Source organism: Sitophilus oryzae, unplaced genomic scaffold (genome assembly GCF_002938485.1).
Source record: "Sitophilus oryzae breed Bouriz unplaced genomic scaffold, Soryzae_2.0 scaffold_847_pilon_pilon, whole genome shotgun sequence".
In the NCBI taxonomy this organism is placed as follows: Eukaryota; Metazoa; Arthropoda; class Insecta; order Coleoptera; family Curculionidae; genus Sitophilus; species Sitophilus oryzae.
Genome location: NW_022147469.1, coordinates 947,481 through 956,825, shown reverse-complemented (window position 1 = coordinate 956,825; position 9,345 = coordinate 947,481).

The window sequence follows — 9,345 nt, the reverse complement described above, 5'->3', positions numbered from 1 at the left end:
AACTGAAATAGGCCGAATAGAGCCATCAACACTGACAAAATCGAGTAGAAAAGGCAACAATTATCGGCCCGCTTTAATTACGTTCAAGTCGAACTTTGTAGCTGCTATTGTTTGTATTATTTGTTGACCGATCTTATTTATGTATATTCTACAAACAGAAGGCGAGCGCGACGCGACTCGCCTCCGACGTTTGTGTACAAGAGACAGAGAGAGACAGAGAGAAGGCTGCCGGCTCGACGGACCGGGAATTTACTTAAATTTAATCGTTTTGTAAATTTGCATTGTAAACTGTTAATAAAGTTAGAATACTCAAATATTAAATATTAAATACTTCAAACTATATGTTTTGCTTAATATATTTATATTATTTGACGTAAATATTTGACTACATTTTTTGTTTATTGAAAAATATCGAGCTCGTGAATGAAATCTATTTACATTCACAACATCACTACTTAAAACGGTAAATATGTGCATACGACAGGCAGTTTTTCTCTTCTGTTTGAACTGTTAATAATTCTTGTGCTTTTAGCAAATTTGGATTGAATTTTTCTATTTACATTTTTGTTACGATATTTAATAGAGATTTATGAAATAAATTTTCAATAGAAAGGTACCTGTTTTTATAAAATTAATATTTAAAAAAATTGTGTGTACATATTTGAAGTGAAACTTCTTATACTAACAGCTATTAAATTGAAGTATTTAAAGGATATATCTTCTTTATGAATGCTTTTTATAAACTTTAAAAAAATTGGAGTTAATATAAAACTGTATACTATTCTACCTTTATATAATTTTGTGTTTTTTAAATTTTTATTAAAAAACGATAGTTCTATTACCCGGCCGGATAGCTGTGGCCATTAAACCAAAATACATTACAGACATTAACATCTTACAGATATTAACATCTATATCTCTGACTACTACTAACTGCTATTATCCAACAATTTGTTTTGTGTGGTCTGTGATCTGTTTTTGTTTAAATGTTTTGTTCATTATTCATGTTGGAAATTTATTTTTAAATTAATATTAATCGTTAGGCAACCAATAAACTCATAGAATATATATTTCTTTTGAATAATCAAAATTGTCACTCTAAATTTTACATAACCAAATTGTCATTCTAAATAGCTGTCTTTTTTAGAGAGATGTCACTTGTCTTGTCATTATTCAATTTATTATTCGAATTCTCAGAATGTTGTTAACAAAAGTTTCATCTCAAAATAAAATTTTAATCAATCACAATTGTTTATCTCCATCATTTACCGGATTAATAATACAGAAATTACAGTTCAATTACAAACAATTCATTATTTATAATCATTTACAGTAATTTTATTAAATTATACGAATATTCTCGTTGATTATTGGTTTGAAATAAATATGACAGTATCTTCCAATGAAAATGCGTGTTACTAACTCTAAATTCTAATTCTGAGCTGGCAAATGAGCTAGATGCTTTACCTAGGCCTTTACTCAGAAGCTACAAACCTATCGATGAAAATATGCATGAAATCGAGGTTGGTACAGTATTAAGTTTATTATAGTGATTTTCTTAGCCGCGTATGGCACAGATCGTTACCCAGTGTTGCCATAAGCTTATTCTTCATCGAGGTAGATTATCACGAGATAAAGGGGTTAAATTGTTTTACAAATGGGTAGATCTACCCTGAATGGAGTAGCTGTGTCAACACTGCCGCTATCACTTTCCTCTCGCTTCCTCATTCAAGGGCTTGTGTCATGGCCTTGTATTTTTACTCCCAACACGAGTAAAGAAGTTTCACTTCAAAAATTATTGAAATATATTGATGCATAGTTTTATCCAATTTTGTCAATATTTCTTTTATTGAACTCCTGTAGTGAAATTGTTACTGAATGGTCTTACTTTTTTGTTATTAATTAAGTTAGTAGTAGATGATACATGAATACACTTTCAGTATTAGGAAAGTAGGTTTCTATATTTTGTTGCTAAATAGAAAAACATACATACATACTGCCATTACTCGCTGACGAGTATTCGACACGCATCAAAAGATGGTCACGCAAGGCGTTTTCTTTCATGAGCTTTTCTGTGACTGAAAATCCCGATACGTGATGATATTTGCCTACTGCAGTCCGGACATTGAAAAATCTCATTGTTTTGTTGCTTCTTTACTTTTTGGTTGTCGCTGTTAACTGAGTTTACAATTCTTCTCCATTGAGTTCAATTGTGAACTGCTTCTTTTCCCAATGATTCTGCATGTTAATCCCCTTTAAGTTTTCGTGGAAAATGTCCTTGTACCTTTTGAGTTGTCCACCCGGCCTCCTCTTACCGTCTACAAGCTCACCGTAAAGCAGAGATTTTGGTATGCGGTTTTCTTGCATTCTGCATACGTGACCAGCCCATCTTAAGCGGGATTTTGTAACCATGACTTCAATACTCTCGCAGTTAGCTTTTTCAAGGATCGATACGTTTGAGAAATGATGGAACCACCGGATTCTTAAGAGTTGTCTAATGTGTCTCTGTTGCAACTTGTTATATACATATACAGGGTGGTCCAAACTGTATTCCGGAAACTTCGGCAGCATATTCTGTAGATCAAAATAAGTAAAAAAGTTCGAATAAATGTATGTCCTAAAATGCTTAGTTTCGGAGATACAGGGTGTAGAAGTTTCATTTTTATTTCGATTTTTTCCAAATAATTTCTAAAGTAACGTCAATATTTGGATGAAAATTGGTGGATGGGTGTTTTTTGACATGAAAAATTTGATTTTGATGTCAATATGACCCCCATTTATAGGTGGCGCCACCTACATGTGTTTTAACTGTTTTGAAGAGTAATAACTTTTCATCGGTACCTGTATAAAACTACTGAGTAACAATACATACATTTACGATTTTTTTTTACATAAAAAAAGGTTTCTTGGTAAAAATAGCTACGAGTAATGGTTCTTGAGATATTTGGAATCGAAATTATCAATACCTGTCATCATTGGCATAAATTAAACATGTTGACTAAATAGTTATTAGACTGAAATCATAAATTTAAAATCTGTTTGTGTCAAAAGTTCAAAAGAAACTGTTTAATCATCATTTCGCAGAAAAACTTATGATTAATTTAAAAAAATAAATCGCGAACATAATTAAGTATGTAATTAATTAGTATTTGGGCGGAAATAATGGTGGTATATTTAATTAATGGTATACTCTTTTATGAAGATTTAAATATAGTTTTATTTTTGCATACAAATGGGCTAGTAATATTATCATTTTGTCAAAAACGATAATATTATTAGCCTGTACATTTTGTACATTTGTTACTTTAAAAACAATCTAAAATGTCAATATTCCATAGGTATATTGATAAATGAGGTCTAAATTATAAGAAAATGCATTTTCTACGAAAACTTGAAGGGATAGGTAAAAAGTGGTATAATACAGTTTGATAGACAATTAAATTATGCATCTGGTTTTCCGAAAATATACAGGGCGTTCCATTTAAATTAAACAAGTTATTGCCGTTTAAAACTAGTAATTATTTAAAAAGTTTCGTTTTTGTACTCAAGTCATGATTGTAGAAAACCCTGTCTTTTAATTTCCAGAATGCTCTTGAGGCGCTGCTAATCCTGTGCTGAATTTCAGAGTCGATATTGGCCTTTTCCGAAATCATACTGCATAAGGGGGTCATAAGACGTATAGTAACGTCAATATTTGGATGAAAATTGGTGGATGGGTGTTTTTTGACATGAAAAATTTGATTTTGATGTCAATATGACTCCCATTTATAGGTGGCGCCACCTACATGTGTTTTAACTGTTTTGAAGAGTAATAACTTTTCATCGGTACCTGTATAAAACTACTGAGTAACAATACATACATTTACGATTTTTTTTTTACATAAAAAAGGTTTCTTGGTAAAAATCGCTACGAATAATGGTTCTTGAGATATTTGGAATCGAAATTATCAATACCTGTCATCATTGGCATAAATTAAACATGTTGACTAAATAGTTATTAGACTGAAATCATAAATTGAAAATCTTTTTGTGTCAAAAGTTCAAAGGAAACTGTTTAATCATCATTTTTTCGCAGAAAAAACTTATGATTAATTTAAAAAAATAAAAATTTATTATTTCAGTCAAATAACTATACTCGTGTGCTTATTTTTTGTCAATAATGACATATATTGACTATTTCCATTCTAAATATCTTGAGAACGGTTGCTCGTAGCGATTTTTACCAAGAGATATTTTTTACATAAAAAGTCATGGAAATGCATATTTTTTTAGTCAGTGGTTTTATACAGGTACGGTCGAAAAGTTATTACTCTTCAAAACAGTTAAAACACATGTAGGTGGCGCCCCCTACAAATAGGAGTAATTTTGACATCAAAATCAAATTTCTCGTGTCACAAAACTCCCAGATACCAATTTTCATTCAAATATTGACGTTACTTCAGAAATTATTTGGAAAAAATCGAAATAAAAATGAAACTTCTACACCCTGTATCTCCGAAACTAAGCATTTTAGCACATACATTTATACAAACTTTTTTATTTATTTTTATTTGCAGAATATGCTGCCGAAGTTTCCGGAATATAGTTCGGACCACCCTGTATACAGGATTGTTCACCACAGACGACACGGAGTATTGTAGCTAAACGATTAGATTTTTACAAATTGTAAGTTTTGGGTTCATTGAAGGACTATTAGAGCTACAATTTAAAAATATTTTCACATGATACAGAGTGTCCCAAATAAATAAAAAATATCAAAGTTGTATTTTTTTAAATGGAACACCCTGTATATTATTACATTTTTAGTTTCTACGACTAAAATAAAGGTAAATTTGATAAAGGTTTATTGCACTTAAACCTTACCGTTCTTGAAATATTTTCAATTTTGTGAAATTTCAGTCAAAATTTTAAGGCTTCATTTCTCCAAGGGTATCAAAGTTTTTAATACTAAATATTTACTGAAGTTTATTTATTGATCAGTTATTGTGTTGCAATAATAAAAATTATACTACCTTATACAGAGTGTCTAAAATTTTATTTTAAATAATTACTAGCTCTAAACGGCAATAACTTGTTTAATTTAAATGGTACACCCTGTATATTTTATGAGAATCAGATGCACAATTTAATTGTCTCTTAAATTGTATTATACCATTTTTTACCTATAGCTTCAAGTTTCCGTAGAAAATGCATTTTCTTGTAATTTTAAATTCATTTATCAATATACCCATGGAATACTGGCATTTTAGATTATTTTCAAAGATGTACCAAATTTTTAAAGAGTACAGATACTAATATTGTCGATATGGTTTGTTTATTTCATTAAAAAAAAAACTGTTTAAATATTTGGACCAATTAATATGATTCCAGTATTCAAACTACATGAATTGACTGTTTGCGTTGATTAATAATAATTCCTCCAAAAACTAAAAAACTGAATTTTTTATGTGTATTAGACAGTGTGGTAAAAAGTAACACCTTAAAAATTATATTTCATTTTTTGACAAATGCTTAGTTGTAACAACAGAGACATTCATTTTTACAACTTATTATTATATTGATTTCTGATTCAAATCCACATTTATTAAGAATAATTTATTCACGAACATAATTAAGTATGTAATTAATTAGTATTTGGGCGGAAATAATGGTGGTATATTTAATTAATGGTATACTCTTTTATGAAGATTTAAATATAGTTTTCTTTTTGCATACAAATGGGCTAGTAATATTATCATTTTGTCAAAAACGATAATATTACTAGACTGTACATTTTGTACATTTGTTACTTTAAAAACAATCTAAAATGTCAATATTCCATAGGTATATTGATAAATGAGGTCTAAATTGTAAGAAAATGCATTTTCTACGAAAACTTGAAGGGATAGGTAAAAAGTGGTATAATACAGTTTGATAGACAATTAAATTATGCATCTGGTTTTCCGAAAATATACAGGGCGTTCCATTTAAATTAAACAAGTTATTGCCGTTTAAAACTAGTAATTATTTAAAAAGTTTCGTTTTTGTACTCAAGTCATGATTGTAGAAAACCCTGTCTTTTAATTTCCAGAATGCTCTTGAGGCGCTGCTAATCCTGTGCTGAATTTCAGAGTCGATATTGGCCTTTTCCGAAATCATACTGCATAAGGGGGTCATAAGACGTTCGGAGACACTAATAGGTACTTCTGTTAATTTAGTGGCGATTTCGTTTTTGATTGCAATGCCTACGCCATGAATTGAACTCCTGTGTGTTGCGGGGTGACCTTTTCAAAAGAAGGTGTAATGCTCCTCAGTGAGACTATACCCTCATCACTCATCCGCGAAGCGGGTTTCGCTAAGAGCGGCAACATCTATCTTTCTAAATAGAAAAACACTAAATTCAGTCATTTATATATAATCGTTTTGTAAATTTGCTTTGTAAACTGTTAATAAAGTTAGAATACTCAAATATTAAATATTAAATACTTCAAACTATATGTTTTGCTTAATATATTTATATTATTAGACTAAATATTTGACTAAAATTTTTGTTTATTGAAAAATATCGAGCTCGTGAATGAAATCTATTTACATTCACAACATCACTACTTAAAACGGTAAATATGTGCATACTACAGACAGTTTTTCTCCTCTGTTTGAACTGTTAATAATTCTTGTGCTTTTAGTAAATTTGGATTAAATTTTTATGTTTACATTTTTGGCGCGATATTTAGGAAATAAATAAGTAAATTGACTCTCTTTATGAAATTTTGCTGTTATTTCCTTTATTAAAATTGGTGCAGATTTACTTATAAATAATAATTTTGTAGTAATACAGCATTAAGTTAAATCCTATTTAATATATTTAATGGAAAATAAATTTCTTGCAGTTTTTTTTATATTAGCAGTTCAAGGCAAGAAACTCTTATATAATTTTATTATATACCAAAAAACTGCAAGAAATTTATTTTCCATTATATATTTTGGGCTAGCCGAAAAAAGCCTTTATTTACTATCGATAGTTGTGCCTCGGTGGTACGAAAGTACTACCATTACACGTAGGCCGCTATCTCGCGATGCGGGACTTAATATCTTACCGCTACTTTACGACAAGTCGTAAGTATATACTCTGCGCTGTGCTCGTCGTTTTGTGGAAATACCCAAGCTCACCTGATGATGGGGTAGGGCCCCGAAACCGGTAGTGAGAGCAGGTTGATCCACATTATGACGAACACAACGTGGAATTAATTTCTATATTAGCAGTTCAAGGCAAGAAACTCTTATATAATTTTATTTAATATATTTTTATTACCTATTACACGTAAATATTTGAGTATCTATTCGGTTTATGAATGAAATATATTTACATTCTCTTAACTACTTAAAACGGCAAACATGTATGCCCATACTACAGAGTTTTTCGCTTATGTTTGAACTGTTAATAATTCCTGTGCTTGTTAGAGAATTTAAATATAATTTTTGTGTTTAAATTTTTACAGAAATATTTAATATCGATTTGTGTACCTATTAAATAATTTGAGTGAGTTTTAATAAAATTAATATAATATTTTAGCAATATTTTACAATATTATATTTTTATTGTTATATGTATATATTTTTATTATACCCCAGTAAAATTCGTTAAAAAAGGCTCATCGGTGGAAAAAAAACTCCCTAGAGTTTTGAAAATGGTTTTAACCCAAGTAGCATTTGGACGTTATCTAACGTCGGGTATACGTCGCGTTCAATAAATCCGACGCCGGGTACCAACGTCGGTTCGACCGCCTGACGACCCTTATTTGCACCTAAATGGGGAATACAGATTCGGGTCGCCTCGACGTCGGTATCTGACCTAATAGGGAATGTAATTCTACCAATTACCAACGTCATATTACGTTGGATTTTAGTCACTTAAAATTCGTCGCTAAGCACTTACGTTACGTTTGGTTTCATATTCGCTACCAAGAATACATAAAAACCTAACCAAACTACCTAATTACAAATGGATTCATAATCACTCATCGAATATAACTATAAGTGCCTATCTAATTTCATATTATAATAATTCTGAATCATTAATCCAAACATCAGTTTTATCAACGGAAGCCACTTTCTTGATATATCTGATTAAAATACTCCGGAAAACAACGAGCGCCTTCAAAATTAGGTAGATTTATGAAATAAAAATATCTATAAAAAAGTAACTCGCAAAATATTTTTTTAATTTTCTAGCTGGTTTAATCATAAAACTGTATTGTTCCCCCCAAACTCAACCTTATCAATATTATTCTACTAGAAATAGAAATGTGAATATAAATTTTAAAAACAAAAAACGATTTTAAAATGGCTGACAATCGGATACGTGTTAAGAATGGCGGATTTCTGCAACTATATTTTAGTTTTTGTTTTCTCGTTAAAAGAAATGGGAGCCACTTTTTTAAGCCTAACCTCACATGTCGGAGGAGGATGGGGTCTGCTAGTATCCTAAGCTAAAAAATGAAATTAAGATGCACCAGTGTAATGCAGCATCTCTTCCGGATAAAAGGCATTTACGGATGGAGGCAAGACATCACTACTACTATTATTATTTTGCCTCGACCTCTTTCTGTAAAATGTAGATGAATGTCTAAATGCCTTTTTAGTGTTTTTTTAGGCATAATAAAAAAATTAAGTTTGTTTACAAAAACTTTTTATTAGGTTATGTTCATGATGTTCATTAGGTCGCAAATGCTACTTAATAGGTTGTATTTACGGACGTAAATAGAGATACGTAAATTAGGTTATAAATATGAACATAAAATACAACAAAATATAATTGGACGTTACTTTAGAGATTATCAATGAGACGTATCCTATTCGGACAACGGGTAGACGTCGGGCTAGTTCAAGTATATGTACGTCGTGCAAGCCAATGTGGGAACGACGTGCGACGTTGGGAAATTAATAAAAATGGTACGTTGTTATTTTGTACGTCGACATATCGTTGGATTTACCGACTCGGATCCAACGACGTCGCTTTTAATAGGAAAGCGACGTCACAGGTCGTATCACGAGCACCCGACCTAAATTTGCACAAAGTCTGACGTCGCTTCAGGTCAGATTTAGTTCGAAGTCAGATAGATGCTACTTGGGTAGTGTCTTTGGCGTAATTATCTTTGTAGATACGAGAGTGCTTTCTCTGTGTAATGTCTAAGATAAAAAACTCTTCCCATATTCATAATAATGATAAATTGCGCTCCACGTAATGATAATTATTATTTTATTTGTTTGGGAACATGGTAGACCATCTAGTGCGACAGGAAGTAGCGCGTAGCTCCGATGACACGCATCCCCACATATACCATTAAACAATAATGTGAGGTTACG